General features: G+C 41.1%; 1 protein-coding gene across 1 annotated transcript in view; it reads right to left on the bottom strand.

Moving 5' to 3' along the window:
• The window catches only part of PTPN14 (protein tyrosine phosphatase non-receptor type 14), a 121,294-nt gene extending 103,896 nt beyond the window's left edge, over nucleotides 1-17,398 (bottom strand). Inside the window, exon 1 of the mRNA XM_063328466.1 lies at nucleotides 17,065-17,398. The gene's annotated coding sequence lies outside the window, so the exon portion shown is untranslated. The remainder of the gene's footprint in view (nucleotides 1-17,064) is intronic.
• Nucleotides 17,399-18,102: the final 704 nt, after the last annotated feature.

Raw genomic sequence — 18,102 nt, 5'->3', positions numbered from 1 at the left:
ATTTTTAAATTAAATAGCAAGTTAATAGTATTTCACACTAAAATCTGACAGAAAGAAATTAACTCCCCTGTAAATGTCACAAATATTGTTTTATTGTAAATGAAATTTATGTTACACCCCAGAATTAAAACACTTTGCTTGGAATTGTTCTGATTAACACTTTGCTGACCATAGAAATCAAAGTGAAAGTGATTAAAAATATCTTATCTTCAGCTTGTTAAGATGGATTATATAAAAAGTTTATTTAACAAAAACTTGCTTCCTTTTCCATCAGCCTTAGCAATTTGGAGAACAGAAGGGCGCTAATTCTTCAAGGTCTGAATCTAGTAACTGACTGATGTCCTCAGCACAAGGCTGTATCACTTTTTCTACATACACTAAGGTCCTCTCTATCTTGCCACAAACCGATGGGAACTCTCACTTGCTGTTTCCCCTTCCTACTTGGTGCCGTTGTGACCGAGGCCAAGTCTCTCTGCATCTACTAATAACTGTTCTGCTTCCTTATTGCCACTGCAAAATCACTCTTCTGCTAAACGTAATCCAGGAATTTCTGGAGGCAGTAGCACAGAGAACCAAAATCACTGTACTGGAGAACCCCTTTCTTTCCTATTCACTGGGGGCTCTGAAAACACTTCTCTCTGATGTCCTCAACCTTCAGGACAGATGATTGGTCCCTCAGGTCACTGTGCCAGGGCCACTGCTTGCTCTCCCTTCTTCTCTCCTGTAACTTTGCATCACTTCTTTGACACAGCTGGTCTGGAAGGCTCCACGAACAACCCCACATCCCTTGTTGTTTGCACATGTTGCTGTACCACACACATAGCAACAACAGAAGACATTTTTACAGTAGAAAAAGAAATTACTCTGCCTCAGACAGGCTTAGAATGCCAAAGTCAGTTTAAAAGAGTTAACCAGATCTTGATTTGATGGTATCTCTTCAAAAGTCTCCAATAACTAAAATTAACTTTCTGGTTTTAAAATGTAATTTTCACATCGTAAACCCAAAAAGCAGAGGTATTTGAGAAAAGTAGCTTTAGACAGAAACCTGACCTCTGGTGAAAAAGCAGCATAATCTAGCAAAGGGGCAAGGAGACTGCTCCAAAAGAAGAGGTTTTCTTACCGCTCTTCTCCTCAGACGTGGAAAATTCACATCCAAATAATGTATTGCCAAATACTGACACCAGTGAATTTCCTAAAAGCCATTTTGGAAGATACCACTGAACTCCTTCAGGAAGGCAGTCCACACCAGAATCCTCTGTCTACAGCAGAGTCTTCTTTCATTGGCATTATCCAAACATGTTTCCTTACATGATGCAAACTACTGGACCTTTAATGCATGTTACTATTCAAAGGGTACTGAAGCAAAATACTGATCTGGGCTAATAATTTGCAACAAGCGAACCATACTACCGCCATTACACCTAACACAAACCTTGAACATTGATGCACTTCAAAGGCGCAACCCTGGCCAATGAATGCACTCACTCAACAAAATATACAAGCAATCTACATTTCTGTGTACACACGTGCAGCACAGACAGGGTCTTAAACTCATAGCGGTGTCTGGTTTCGTAACATATGCCCTTCCTTATCAAATGTCATTTGTATTGCCATCCCTGCATCTGTCTCCACAGATGTCATCCCATGTAATGAAGCATATGGGCTTAAGCTGACATTGTTTGCAAACAGGAAGAGCTTTTGGCAAGAGGAATCGAACATAAAGCGTTCTGCGGGCTGCCTCTCTTAACCCATCTTTGGTTGGCTCCTCTGCTCAGCTGAAACTGGTCGGCTACTTTCTGAGAGGGCAGAGTGCCAACCTAACAGATGGGCAGAAGTGAAGTCATGCCAAAGAACCAGAATGTGCATCTAATTTGATAATTAGGGGCTGAATTTCCCCTCAGAAATATTGCAATGGCAGCACACACCAAGTTTCCAAGCTTAAGGGTACAAGAATATGCTTCAGCTTCTCCAGTTGAGGGTTAATTCTGAACATGACAAAAAAACAACAGAAGTAAGCCATGGAGAAGGGAGGAGACCAACGATGGGTTCCTGTCGTTCACGATTAGTGTTCTTCAAGGCGAGACGAAATAGAGAGAAGGGGAGGGAAGAAACAGTAAGATTAAGCCTTTATCCTGAAATAGCTCTCCACAAGGGACACCTGCAAATCTTGGCCAACACAGTTCTGTGGCCTTGCGGAAAATAATTTATGCGGAATAGAGATAAAAGCGAGGAACTGATGGCCACTTTACAAAGCATTAAACACGGCTTTCCTGTCCACAAGGAATAGCCAAGCCGATAGCTAGTAAAAGGCAAAGGACAAAGAGTGTTTATGGCTCGGTGGAAATCAAACATAGTAATGTACACACGTACTTGGAACAGTTGAGAATTATTGTCTTGCTTTTGATATACAGTGATACAGAGCTATGGCATTCAAATAAAAGAGTTAACGGTAAAAGACAGAAAGATGGGGACCCAAGTGAAATTCACTTTTCATACATTTTACAAGTTTTCATGCAATAAGACAGTGGTCCTGTAACTATTCTAAAAGTCCCGTTGAAGCAGGCTCTTCTGGGCCGTTTTCCTTTTCATCTTGTGTGTTCCCTCCCCTTTCTCAAACCACTTTACTCAGCAGGATGAGTGCCAAGAGCCATGCAAGGCAGAGTTTGGAAAAAACATTGTTCTAATTTATTCTTCTCTTTCCACTCCTAAAGTGACTCTTCAGATTTACAGCTTTTAAAAAAAAAATATTAAGAGTCATAACTATGATGGCTTCAGTTAAGTGGGATTTACAGGGTTATACTTTGGATAAAGAATATTTTTTTTAATCCAAAAATTAAATTAATTTTTATCATATAGCCTGGCGTTGAAATATTCCAAGAAGCTAAGAGGTTGCTTACTCTCATCTCACCTACTTTGGAAAGATGACATTTCGAGGGGGCTTTCACATTGCCGGTGGAAGGAAATTAGCTCTCCAGCACAAGCACTGTTCCGAGTTGTATCTTCAGAGCAGAGCAGAAGGCTCAGCCTCAGATTTAAAATAATTTAAAAATGATAGCTGGTAAGTGCCTAAAATCACGTGTGCTGCTTTACAGACCTCCACTGAGACATTTTGCTCTGAAGAAATTTGTCCATGAAACGTCCTTTGTTCTACTGTCAAATTCTGGCAAGCTACTTCCCAGTATAGCGTGAGACTTAATTGGGCTTTTGTTTCATTACCATCAAGACAATGATGCTCAAATGAAGAGCACAACATAGGCAAGTGAGTGAAAGCAATCAATTAGGATGACCCTGAAACTATCTTTTAAGGGAAAGGAAAGGGCTATTTGTTACTGTGGTCACAGGCTAAAAATACAAAATACAAACCTGTCACTTACTAAAATAATATGTAGCTTTCAGAAGCAAATAAATTAAGTGACAGTAACTACAAATTAAAAGCATCATTATGAAGCAAGCTCAAGATTTTGTGCCACTGACACAGCTTAGGAAAACATAGAATTGAGTTAGTGAATTAACGTGAATGCTGGTGTCAAACTGGGGCAAACTCTCACATCCAACTCTACCACAAGTGTCATATTTATAAAGAGCCTAGATGATACAATAAAGGAATCAATGAACACTGAGAGAAACTGTCATAGGACATTTTAGATAAAAATTAATTAGCATGCAATGAATCCAGAAAGTATTTAGCATTGCAAAAAATAAAATATGAAAAAAACAAATCTAAATATTATCCTGATAACTCCCAAATTCAGTATTACATTTGAAGGCAAAAGAACACAAAAGGAGCTAATGCATACTCTACAGGAATAACCCAAGAGTTGATGTGAAATCCACAAAGAAACAGGAATTGGCAAGGCAGCAGCTGCATTCGTGAAGCCAAAAAAGTTTAATGAAAGGGGTAAAACCTCAAGACAAGCCTAAAGACCTTCACATTCAAGTGTTACTTCAATCATTACCCACACTAAAAGGTGCAATTTCACCAACAATATAGGCAAACACACTCCCTGGCAAGCAAATGACATCTGTTAATGGAAACTGAGACTTAACCATAAGGGACATAGAGAAGGTCAAGCAGGGTATGCAGCAAGGGCAAAACATTTGCCCATGGTCTAACTAAGGTGGGACTGTCTTGGAGGAGTTCTACGCCACTGTTCTGAAAATTCAGCTCAGCTTTTTGCTTTAAAATCTCATGTCTAGATTTACCTTTTGCTTTGATAAGTAAATGAGCATTTCAGTATCTCTACCCTAGATGAGCCAAACATGACACTGTGCATGTCAGATACTTATTTTTTCAGCCAGAGTTCACAGTGGAAGGGTCATCTATTAAACAACAGCACTTTCCCCGGAAAAGGCCAAGAAAGTAGTTAGAGCAGGTAAAACAACACAGTTCATGCCATTTTTACTGTCCAACCTGAGATATCACACAGGTGAGTTTACCACTCTTCCTGACACACAGACATCTAACAAACCGAAAGCAAGCAACCAGCATACCCACGCCATGATGCCATATGCTAGGGACCTCTTTTGTCTCATGCAAACTGGAGTCATCAGTCTCTGGCACAGTGAAGGACACCGCTCCTACAGCACATACACCACACTTGTAAGTTCATTTAAAAGCCTGGGGTATTTCACAGAGCAAGAATAAGAAGTGATACGGATAAACAGGTTGCTCGGCTTTTTGTACAAATTATTAAAGAGCACCAATTGCAGACTGTAGTATTATGCTTTCTTAGCCTGCATGTTATTACAATAGCATCTGCCGTTAAAAAAAAAAAAAAAAAATCTAAGAAAGCATCAGAGTTAGAAAGCTATTTTAGAAAAAGAAAGTGGAGATAAAAAAAAAAGAATAATCCCAACAGGCACAATTTAAGTGAAACTTCTATTACAGAAACATGATATCAGTACCTCCTGAAAGAGATTGTAAAAAATAATGGAAAAAAACCTGGTGAGACAGGAAGCTTAAACACAGCTAATCTAATGATGACTTTCGTAACACAGGAAGCAAGTATGCTACCAAAGAGATGACAAAACCAGAGATTATTTTAGGCATTTACTTATTCCCAGATCTAGCTAAAAAGTGTGCTAAAGGAATTCGGGTTAAGCACACCAGTCTTACCACTACAGCTTTTTGTTTTAAGATAAAACCATAGCAATTGACTTTGCAAGTACTAACACTCAAGGTTTAATACAACAGAACTTTGCAACAAGTTGTCAAGAGTTACTGACCCCTTTCACACACTCACCTTTGGAAATGCAATTTCCTGTTAAAACTGATGCCCTGATCCTGCAAACTTCTGTTCACGCAAACGCTCTGGTTTGGTCAGCAGGGCTGCAGGTTACACTGGCAGCAGCGGGACCGGTAAGCATATGCCGGAGGCTTTGGGATGCAGTGCTCACCAACTGGACTTCCTGCTTGGAGCTTACAGTGCCAAGGTAAATAATCACAATACCATATTGACAGATGTGTCAGAAGTATGAGGTATTAACTAGATTTACTACAGTCTTGAATAACTGAGTTGTAATTTTCCGCTCTCCTAGCATGTAACATAATGATGCGAGGTGTGTTACAATGCCAGTATGTACCCAACTGCAACACTTAACCTTCCATACCTTAGAATCCCTGTGGATTGTACTGGCTTCTCTTGCGTAAGACTCTGAGCCCCTTTTGTCTAATTATGCTGCTCCATAACTACCTCCAGGAAGAGGTCTGAATTTAAGCTAACAAAGTCTCAATTATCTATGCCTTGTAGTCTACCTGGTTAGAGGACGTAAGACGCAGTTGCCATCATTGCGATCCTAGCAGGACAAGGATAATCAGTGCTCAGTCTTACCAGACACAGCAATCGGGCGTTCTTTTGTTATTAATTTCCTCTGACCTTGCTGTTTGTCCTTGTAAAGTTCCCACTGTTCATAAGCTAACGCATCTGTGTTTAAATAAACTCAGTACACGAACTGCTTCCACATACTCGATAAAGTATTCTGCTTATGCTTACATCAGATCATCAGAACCACCATTCATTGCCATATTTCTTAAGTCAAGAAGAGATAAAGTATACAAATCACTGAAAATATAATACAAAAGATTTGACGCGTACTCCTTAAAGGCATATACAGACAAATACTGCAATAAAATACTGTAATTGATTCCAGTATTTCAAAGTCACCTAAACACAAAGGGAACTTTTCATTGCCTGACACATTTCTAACTCCTGAGAGATAGAAACTGCAGAGGTGACGCTTACGGCCATGTCTAGACACCGCTTTTCCAACGCAAAATGCCACAACAGTTGTGGTTATAGGCAACACACAATGCAATCATACACAGCCTGTAACAAAGCACATCACATTTGGGAGACTGCAGATGAACGGTCTTCATCCATTGACAGAACTACTCTTAGTTCATATAACCTTCGATATTTTATAAACTTCACTTGCCTTTCCTATATTTCTCTACCATTATGGGGATGAGAGATACATCATGTTCAAAAAAAAAAACAAACCCAAAAACAAAACAACAACAAAATCATCAAGCTCTCCTCAATCTCTTTTTATAACAGGCAGAGAACTTGCTGCATAAAGACTTAATGAAACACCCGACACTGACAACATCATGCAGAACAGATTCTGCACTTCCGTGCACAGTCCCTTCCGCTGCAGTTAGCACTCGATACCCAGCACTATCGGTTTGTAACACTGAACAAATTCTTTTAGATTTGACCCCTGTACACAAACATAGCCACACATGCCAGTAAAATAACTTCACTGAGACAGCAGTGGAAGAAATCTGCATATAAGACATCACACAAGCAGTTCCTATCCACACTGGTTCTCTGTGAGATAAAGTTATCACCTTGCTAAAAGCATGTTGTGGAGAGCAGGTCTAATGCTGTCTGATGAAACCTGGTGTACGAAACCTGGCATACAAAGCACCCTGCGCAGCCAGCTTTAAACTAGCTTGGACATCATGCCACAAGACCGCCATAGCCGGGGCAGGAATATACATGGATTAACGAATATATGGCCTGTCAAATGCCTCAGGATAAAGCAAATGAAGCACATATCGAAGTACAGGTACAAAGGTATGAAAGATTGCAAAGGACACCACTTCATTCATGAAAGCCCCAAAACACTAGTGTTATTTTAACATGGTCCCCACAACAGAGCTACTATTCCCGAGAGATTAATCCAATAAATCATAGAGCTCATTATCAGGAAGTTTTTCTTGATAAACAAACTAGATTCTGCCTTAATCTTATAAAAGTATTTTATTCACTGTATTACCAAAGCATCTTTTTCAACATGTAAGTTTTAAATGTTATTTTATTTTCATTCCCGTCTTTTAACTTTTTTAAGGGGCACTCAAGGAAACTAACATGCTTTGCTTTCCAAACTGCAGCCACAGCGCTCTCAGGCTGTGGCGAAAAGCGTTTTTAAGATAAACATGCACAAGTCCATTTTTTTTATCCCAATAAAGTATCGGAATAATTGAGAAGATCCTTCCCTGTCATTGTCATATTCTCTGTCACTCTGTCTGATTGCAACAAAAAACATGAAGAGATCAAGAAATGCATTTGCTCTGATTTCATCTAAAGTAAAAATTCAATTAAATTATATTATAAATTCACACTACTAAGGACAACAAAGAAAGCAAAATTAAGTGGTATTTAACAGTGCACAATGTTTTCTGAAGTTAGCTGAATACCCCATTTATTGAATAGATTTACTTGCGTGGAAGTTACTGCATTATTGCAAGCTCACAGTCCTGCCTGTCATGACCATTTCAGGGGTGAGAAGGAAGTGCAAAATTTCACAGCTGTATGCAGAGAGTTAGTGGTACTTGTCAAGGACACTGAACACACAAAGCTAACACGAAAGTTAATCTAGATGTTAACAAACTTCTATTGTAACGCAAGCTGGAAATACAAAAGTAGGAAAGAAACCTTACATAACATCAACAGAAGTTGACGTTACTGACTAATAGAACAAAATGACTAATTGTCTCCCATGTGTACCCACCCCTTGTCAGATGTTTTGACAGATTAATTAGTGCATGGGTGACAATCTTCATACCTAAGTTAGGTTCTAGGAAAACTGTAAGAATGTATCAGTCTCTCTGGAGAAACCCATTTGTACATCAGAAGAAACAACTGGGCCACCATTAGGCAAGGTTTAATGTTTTTTGAAAGCATGTCCTATCCACATTAACCATTTACCCTTTCAGCAGTGAAGAGTTATATGCAAATATAACATGCCATACAAAAGCTCAGAGCTGTTCTGTGAGCAATTGTTTTAGGTTACTACACCAGCAACAAAGAACAAGAAGAAGAGCTAAAGCAAAAGTAACACAGAGCAAGCAGAGATCTCATAATCCAAGCTACTGTATTCTCCTTGAATTTGCCTCCCTCCATTCCAGCTCCAGGGAAACATTCATCGCTTCATAAGGTCAGATCCTGAGGTAGCGTCAGTAATTCCCTTCCGAGAAAACTGTCTCTTAATTACTAAACTGTAAATTTGCAGGAAATGTGCCTTCGTAAATTTGCATATTTAAAAGTGTATGTTTATGACAATTTACCAATTAAACACGGAAACCGGAAAAACTTCTGAGAAATGAACCAGCCATAGAGGAGGGAAGGCGATGACCAAAGAAACCAAAATCCTTAGATACAAGCCAGCTCTTCCCAACACACCATTTGCCTATTGCACCAAACCACTTCTTCTCCTCTTCCTTAGATTGTAATTCAAGATTATGTCTTTTCCTATTTGTAAAGCAGCCAGCATATGCTGCAATGCAGAAAGGAATTTAAAAACATTAATTATCAAATGAAGTCTAACTCTCCATATGCAGCATTCTATTTATTTAAACACTTTTCTCTACATAACATTAAGTAGTATGAAACATTAAACTGCATACCAAAAGCCCTAATATATGTAACAAGCAAAAATAACCTTAATCTTTAAATGGCAGCTTTTATTTCTAGCTTGTCAGAAAGAAAGTTAATAAAAAAAATTGGAAGTGAAATCTACTAGCAATGAATACACTTAATGTTTGGATTCTAAGTGCTAACCTGTGTCAATAATGCTCTCCTGCAAATCTTTTATTTCTATTTTATGAACAAGATTTCCAACTATGCACAAATACATTTTGGGGCACCAAGCTAGCAAAAGGAACAGGGACACATGGAAGAAAATTTTCAAGAAAACTCTGTCATCACCTTCCTCTGTTCTCAGAGAGAACCACAACAAAGTGGGAAGCAGCAGCACGTAAGTATCAATACTGTGATTTAGCTTCCTCTGCTATCACAGATTCCCACAATACAGTCTTGGCAAAGGTGCAAGGAAACACAGGACTTTTACTCAAATATGTCTACATGAGTTGTTTTATTCACGAGCAGAAACTTGCCCTGTCCACCCTTTGCTCCAAACCTACCAGAGCTCTGAATCTCTGTTAATATTTCTGTCTACCAGCAAAAGACTGCATCGGCCATCCCCTTAAGTTACCAGCCAACTTCTTTATCTGGAAAGCTGACCAAAGCATTTTCCTAAACAGACTGAATGTTCACAGCACTATGAAGAATGTAAATAGACACCAATCCTACTCAGTAGCCCTTAAAGTATGCCAAGTAATTAAAACAAACAAACAAACAAACAGAAAAAACTATCATTTCAGATGCCTTTTTTCCAGGACCTTTGAAATAAATTCCCATCACCCCAAAGCTCATCAGGGTTCTTCCTCCTGAGGCAGGTGTGTTCACATTGAGCGTTTCAGGAAGCTTTTAAGGGAGAAGTCAGATTTTCTCAGAAATCTCTTTTTTCTATATTTGGGGTAAGACTTTCAAGGCCTGCTCCCACTGAAGGCATCTGAAGTTTTACTCCACCTCAGCACAAGGCGAATTAGACCACTGGATATATTCCCCTCTCCTCTCCCTCTGCCCTGGTAAATGACAGGCACAAAGTTTTGTGCAGAAATTCCTCTACACATTGTCTTGCTTTTAAAGCACCTGAGATAAGCACTGCATATCACATTACTCAGAAAATGCAGGGTTTCCACCACCAACAGGATACAGTTTTGCATTGAAAGTTTGCAATGGAAGTGCTGAGAAAAGGGGTTGAAATTAAAATGGCATTTAGAGGTAGACATCAAAAATGGGATCTGGCTTCTATTAGTTGAATCTCTGATTGGCAAAGTCCCCTGATTTTGCCCAGGCTTGTCCAAAAACCTACCTTAATTATCATCATCAATAAAAAGCTAAAGGTATTTTATCTACAAGGTAGTGAGTGTCTCCTCTCAAAAGAGGGAGTTCCATGATAAGAGCTAATCTAAAAAACCTGAGGAATGCAAACTATTTTCTCAGTTGTAAAAACAAGAAAGAATTGCACAAACACAAGTTAAAACAACTACTGGTAACCTCGCGCTTCTCCTACACAGCCAACAGCTTCTCCTAGGCTCAGGCTCTATCCAATGTCCTTCAGGTAGCTACACTTTGAGTGAGCCCAGTCTTCAAAGGATGGAGTCCCAAAAAAGCGCATTACTTTTATGCACCTTCACAAGTGCAGGTCTTCCCATTAACCTTATTTTCTGAGTCCAGAAAAGCAGTGCAAGGCTACCTTCAAAATAGCTTGAGCCTCTTCAACGGGGAAGTCAGAAAATCAGTCCACGTTTTATTTTGTAGATAGCTGCCAGGCAGCCCATAAGACAGATCATTCTGGTTGGTCAGACGACCTAAAAGTTACAAAAGACTTTGCTTTTTGTAATGTAGGTTATAGTATAATTTTCTGAAACTTCTACAAAGTTTAACCGTGTTACACCCTACAGACACTAATCTGTTAACATGAGGTGTTGATTATTAGATCAGTCACAGTGCCTGCTACTAAATCAAATTTTTTTCCCCCACCTTCTCTTCTGCAACAGATTAACATTTACCGTCGATAGATGTGCAAGGATTCCATGGTGTTGGTACACTATTGTTCTGACAATATTTTCTTTGAAAGACCCTCTAAGTTACAGAAGATCTAGTTACCTCCAGAAACTGGTCCACCAATTTGTCAGTCAGACACACAACTACATTCTGTTACAGAATTATAAAATATTTGTATTACCTACACAAATCACAATATATTCATTGTCTGTTAAAACATACTAGAAATCATTGATCATCATAACCAAATCAATTAGTAAGAGATATCAATGCTAACTGCCTTTTAAATGAAGCCTGTCATTTCTGTTCTTCTCTACACCAGCCCAGGCCACAACAAAGCATTCCTCAATAAATGAAAATGTCAGACTTCATTGTGTTAAAGAGTTGAAGTCCAACATATACTTTCTGTGAAGACTGAATATATATAAAAAAACAAGTCTTTCAATTCCACCTGCATTAATATTTAATTAAAGCCACCATCATTCACAGTACAATACAGAAATTAAATTGCTGTAGGGGGTCAAATCATCAGCCCGATATCCTGTTTCTAACAGCGGCTTACCCTACGTCCTCCAGAAGAAAACATAAGAAATAGCAGAGCACACACTGATAGCATGATTTCTCCTAAGGCAAAGTTATTAATCCCCAGCAGATATTGTTGATTTATGCCCTAGATCATCACAGTTAACATCCCTTTGGCTGTAGCTGTGACTGCTCCTCCTGTCCCTAGGAATTGTTCACTTTATCATCCTAGCAGATTTTTGGTTTACATGCTTTCCTTTGGTGGTATTACAATTACTTGTCTTTTTTAAAAATGGTGATTTAGGGGTATCGTATACATTGTCTTTCAAACTACACCCTATAACTAGTCATTGTATCAAAAGGTAATGGAATTATTATTTATTAATGGCCAAACATTATTTTGCACATATATATCATATGTCCTCTAATCGACCTCCTTGAAACAAAGCTACGCTAACATTTTCAGTTCAACTTCATTTGAATATCTTCCAATCTCTCTTCTTTTATCAAAGAGGATCACAAATTAATTATTCCAGATGAATTTGAGCACAAGTTTAATAATGTCCTTTGTGTTATTAACACAGCATTGCACAATGACTGTGGCATTTTTTTCTGCCCAATGCTAAGCATTAAGGTGGTGTGCAAGTTCAAATAAAACGTTGTTGAAATCTTCCTCCCCACCTTAGTAAATACAGTTAATTTACAATCCAGTAACATGAACGAGTAATTTGATTATTCCCTCCAACATGCGTATTCTTGAATTTATCAACATCATCTGCTATGCTTCCCTTTTACCCAGCTTTCTTGGATTCCCTTTACAATTTCTCAGTCTTCTTCAATCTTGCCTAATCCAAATACTTTTGCATCATTAGCAAGTTTTGGCACACCATCATTCATCTAGTTTATTAGATCACCAACATACACGTTCACCACCCTCTTTTCAGAGTTGTTTCTACATCACATGGTAATTTAAGGTTTACATTGTTACTGACAAAAAAAAAAAGTATTCTTAGTCATAAGAAAAAGTATACTCTTTGAGAACTAGAAAAGAGAGTTCCACTTTCCAAAAGACTTGCTTGGTTTTCAGCAAAGCTGGGTTTCTAAACACTTCACATGAGCAGAACGCAAGACCATCACAACATCTACGGGACACCAGAGGGGGGCTGGGGCTCTATGCTCTCTTCTTCCCAGGACATCATTCATTCAACATGTCACATACCTGACTCCCTCCAGAAAAATACTTTGGTTAGAAATCCTTCTTAATGTTACCTAAATTTATGCTTAATTAGTGTTAAGTTTATAGTCCCTTAGGTATTTTCAGAAGTTGCTCATGTATAGTTGACTATAATACGTACAACTGCTTATTAGGGCAGCAATGATAGGGGAAAAATGTATTTTAAAACAAATATGCACATTCTTTTTACATGCTTTGTGCCACATCATAGTCTTGTGTCCTTAATTCCAGATGGCTCTTTTAGCATTCATTTGCTGACCTTGAGAAACACTTTACAGAGCAATCTCAAAGCCTTCTTTACTCTCCTTTGCATCTAAAGCCAAAAAATACCAATCAACATCATTCAGACGGCAAGGCATTGCATTTGCATAGTTACATTACCTCTATTTGACCACACTCTGATCTTGCCAATTCACTAAAACTGGGCCAAATTTCATTATATTATGCACGGACATTGAAAGTTGGAGACAATTAAATGAAAGTGCTCCTAATCTTTCAAACCTTCACATGAAGTCATCCTTGAATTCAGTAGGTTTTGGTTTTTTTTAAAAATGTATTCCATTATACATTAACAAGTAAAAACCAACAGATTTAGCTAGTGAAAATCATTCTTGTTAACTCAAAAGAAAAATAGCTCAACTGTGCTATCTTAACAGAACTGGTAAAACCAATACTAAGATTTCTTGCCTACCAAAAGCACCAAATGTGAATAAACAGATTAAAATTACCTAAAGGTTTATTTAAACAGAAGAGGTGCAAGAAGAAGAAAAGAATAGTATGTACGCATTTAACAAGGAAAGCCAAATCTGATTTTCATCTAAAAAATAATAATGTCAATAACAATTCGATTCCTCATATATTTAAGATAAGCTGTACCTTGTTATATCTTTTAACTTAAAAATTTTCAGCAAGCTCCAATTTCATCTTCTGGTTTCTTATCATTACAAAACTATCCAGACATTTCAATCATCCATTTTGTCAGCTGGCTTTAAAGTAAAAAAAAACAAACCAAACTATCCCCAAAGACCCGATAGTCAAGCCAAATACTCAAATACTATTAAGAGACAGGAAGAAGAAAATAACTATCCCAATAATGCATACAACCCAAAAATAAAGATGTAGTGTTACTGCCTCAAAAGCACACTATTTCACAAAAGATATGCAGACCAAGTTAACAAAACCCCCATAACCTGCTAAAGCACCTGAACGTCAGCTTTTGGACACTTGGACATTCGACTCATTGGTCCTTTCACACCCCAGAGTTCCCCTCACTTCCTCCTACAGCCCAGAGGAAAAAGGAAGACTGCAGTTCCTACTCCTGGGGCTATTTCCACATTTTTGAGGAACCCTGTTCCTTCAGGGCATGTGAGATGTTTCCTCATAGATCACCTCTTCAGTTCCAAGTGCACAGCAAACCAGAAGGCCTTAAGCAGAAGGTGGGCACCCCGCAGGACAGGCTATACTCAATCTGGACACGGACTGGATCTGGCACAACCCGAGGAAGCTACGAGTGCCCACTGAGTTTTCAGGTATCCTGTGCTAGGTGCAGGAGGATGGGGTTAGACAGTCGAACAAAAATCATACTTTTATCACAGTCTTGGACATCAGCTCAGGTCTACCTCAGTTCCTTTAGGACCTAGTCTTTAATTTTTATTTTTAATATATTTTTCAAAACAATCCAAGATGTGGAGGCAGCAGTTTTCACAGAGTCTCTGAATAGAGAACCGGCAGGTTTAAAAAAGTGGAATCAGACCTTTTGACATAAAATTTCAGAGAATCTTGTCCCCAGGCATACTCCTGAGAGAAGAAACATCTATAGGGTAATAATTTGGTTTCAAAGATCAGGAACTGTTCCAGTGGAACTCCACAAAGTATAATAGGCCAAGGCATGCTGCACTTCACGGTGGACTTAAGACATAAAAAGAAACTTTTATGGCATCTGCTCAGCATAAAAATTAAGCCTTTATTGAAATATTCTTGTAATTGAGCTGGATACACATGCACAAATATATTGCATACTAAGTATTATAGCCTGGCTCCTGCAAAGACTTGTATACATGTTTATTATTATGCATATAAAAGAAATTCTGTGGTTTCAAAAGCACTCTTCATGAACGTGAATTTAAGCACATGGGTGGGCCTTTGCAGGACTAGGACCCATACACTACTGAGCAGCACTGCCTGCTGAAAACTTCTTACCTTTTGTATAGTACCACCAGTTTATAAAACCCCCCTCAGCTGACTAACCCTTGCAACAGAGGACTTGCCTCCAGCTGAGGAGCTGGAGTTTAAGTACACTTTTCACACTGCATATATCTATGCTAAACTTAAATCCAGATTAAAATGAGCTACTTAAGTAACATTTAATCAAACACAGCCTCATTGGATATGAGGAGCAACAGAATGAAGAGCAGCCCTTTTGGCTGTAGTGGTGCCAAACAAACATAGAAAAAGGAAGCCATAGAGTTACCAGAAGTATGTAGACAACTCTTTTTTTTTTTTTATTAAATACTTTCTCCAAGATCGGAGGAGCCACTGGCGGCCAAGACAATTTGCTAAGTGCACAAAAGCAGATGTATTTCATAGAAAGCCATTCCATACCTAAGTTACAATAACTGACTCACAGGCTTCTGCTGGACAAGAATGACCAGGAGAAAAGTCAGTCATTAGTACTAACATTGGTTGCTAATTAACCCTCATGAACAACACTGCACCAAAGCTACTTCTGCTACTATTATAGAAACATTTAAAAGACATGTTTAACACTGTAAGTATAATACATACAAAAGCTCAATTTGCTCAGCAGAGATCAGTCCTGCAGTCCTCACTCTGGCCTTGATCTGCACCACTAGATCCTCTGAGGTTGCAGTCAGCCAGTCATGCCTTCAAGCTTCTCGCACATAAATGTGGTGGTGGATTTGACGGCCACAAGCTCTGCCACAGATTTTGGGGACCACCTTTTAGCTAGCTGATGAGCTGTACTTCAAACCGTAAGTTTACAAAGCTCCCCAACTTTTGTATCATGACCCATCAGATACACACAAGTGCCCTCTGCCTGTAAGCAGCTCTGGCACAGCCTCCTAAAGAAACTAAAAAAAGTTCAACAAAGTACTGCCAATAACAGAACAGGGCCTAAAGCTTATTTGCATTACTATAATATCAACACACGCTTTATTTTACACCATGTAACAAGTACTAGATGTCAGCTACAGACCCCCCAGAGAGCAAAAGCAAAAGCTGTATAATCTGTATTTTGTCACTCATATTTGATAGGACGTTCTCAGCTGGATAACCAGAAAGCAGTTCCTGCTGGGACTGCCTCCCCTCACATCTCTCCCCAAAAAGACCTGACTAACTTCTCTCATAATATGGAGGTTGGCAGGTGGTGACTTGTGATTTGGGGGGAGCCATTTTATATGTATATTTTTCGAAACTCAAAAGAACTTCAGCATGTAACAGTGCTTTCAGAATAACCAAACCCAGTAGTGATTATCTGCATAGAGTTTAAAGACAGAAGAGCTGGCTTCTGGTGAAAGTATTTCTTTCAGTTATGGTTTCAGGCTACATGCCAAAAATCCCAGAAAACTTCTTGAGGAACAACATATTGAATCCGAGCCTTTACCGGTCAGTTTGTTCCCACCTTGTTAAAGTTACAAACAGCCGAAGAGATGCTTAAAATGGCAACATGTGATTATTTTATGCAAATCGGAGACAAAACGTTCTCGATAGGAAGGCTCCAGCACACGTTATATCCACATACCACACATACATTATGTAACGCTTGTCCCAAATACACTCCAGTAAAGAGAGCTTGTTTGAGATCTTAAAAATTCATTGACTTTGCCGCATCAGAAATGAGAGCAGATGTCATTCTTCCCTGCCTCGCTGCGATCTTTTCTGCATAACTCGGCGTTACACATTTGCTGAAGACGAACGGCCAGTTTAGGCTTGACTGTAACTAACAAAGAACAAGGTAAACCCCTGGGCGGGGGGAAGACAAACACAGGCATGCCGCGGTGTAAATACGAGCAGCCCGGCCGAGAGCCCTGCCCGTCTCTAGCTATTTACAAATACCTCTTGATTATACAAATGCCATGTTATCTGGGTGTCTAGCAGATTAAATTCACAGGCTGGACGGACTGTCCGAGGCTTGTTTATCGCAGGTCACCGACTGGCATTCGTAACCCAAGCTCAGCTATTTTCGTCATTTACAAACAGCAGCGTATAGCTGCAGTTGCACATCGCAGAGCATAACGAGCCTTCCGCAAATATTGCCTATCGCGCACACGGAGTAAAAGGCGTAACTCGGATTGTTTCAAAGTCAGCGCGGATGGCTGATAGGCGCGGGGACTCGCACAAACTCGACCAAACTCGGCGGCGGCGGCTCCTTACCTGCTCGGCGGCCGCCCGGGCAGCGCGGCGGCTCCGGCTTTGTGCGGTCCCGCGGGAGACGGCTGTCCCGGCCCGGAGGGCGGCGGCTGCCGGCGGGACCCGGAGCCGGGCGGGGAGAACGGCGGGCCGTTCCCCCGGCAGTGCTGGGGAGGGAGACCCGCTCCCGCCGCCCCGGCCCGGCCACCGCGGGGAACTTCGGCGGGGCGGCCGGGAGCTGGGGCCGCCGGTGGCGGAGAGGGGAAGGGGGGCGGCCGGGGCGCCCTGAGCTCCTGCTGCCGCCCGCGGGGTGCGGGAAGGAGGGAGGCAGGGCGGGAGGGAGGGGACTGGTGTCCCGCGGGGGCGAGCGGGGCCGGCGGGCGGGCGAGCTGGAGGCGGCGGGGCCGGGGCCGGGCTGGGGCTGGGGCGGCGCGGGGAGTCACGGCCCAGGAATGCCAGGAATGTGGGGCGGCCGCTGCGGCCGCGGGGCCTGGAGACGTCGGGGACGCGACTTGGGATTTCTTCTCTCTTTCTATTTTTTCTTTTTTTTTTTTTTTTTTTTTTTTAAAAAACTATTTCCCCCCTCCCCAAGGAAGGGGGAGGGCTGAAACCCACCCCGCGGAGGAGGGAAAAGGAGGGAGGAAGAGGAGGGCACAGGCTCCTGCCAATCCGGGCGGGTGCCGGCTGCGGCTGTCCCAAGGAGGGCAGAGCTGCCAGGCGTGGGGCGCCTTCCTCCACCGTCCCGTCCCCTCCCGCCGCCCCGTCGCGGGGAACCGGCCTCTTCCCCGCCCCTCACGCCACGCGTGTCGGCGTGGGGCTCCGCACACGTGTCGGCCCGCCCGGGCGAGAGGCGCTGGGGCAGCCCGGAGCCGGGGAGCACCCCCAGAAGGACGGGGAGCGGGAAGGAGCGGCGCCAAGGCAGGCTTGGCACACCTGGGTCTTGGGGCTCCTGCGCTCCCCCTTTCCAGCCCTGCCGTACCTAGGCAGGCTGCCACCCTGCTTCCCTGTTGCCCCTCTTCTGCCTGTCTGTAACCCCTGTTCGTTTCCCTCAGTCTTGCATTA

The sequence above is a fragment of the Chroicocephalus ridibundus genome, chromosome 3 (genome assembly GCF_963924245.1).
Source record: "Chroicocephalus ridibundus chromosome 3, bChrRid1.1, whole genome shotgun sequence".
NCBI classification, from domain to species: Eukaryota; Metazoa; Chordata; class Aves; order Charadriiformes; family Laridae; genus Chroicocephalus; species Chroicocephalus ridibundus.
This window is presented reverse-complemented; position numbering and strand designations above follow the sequence as displayed.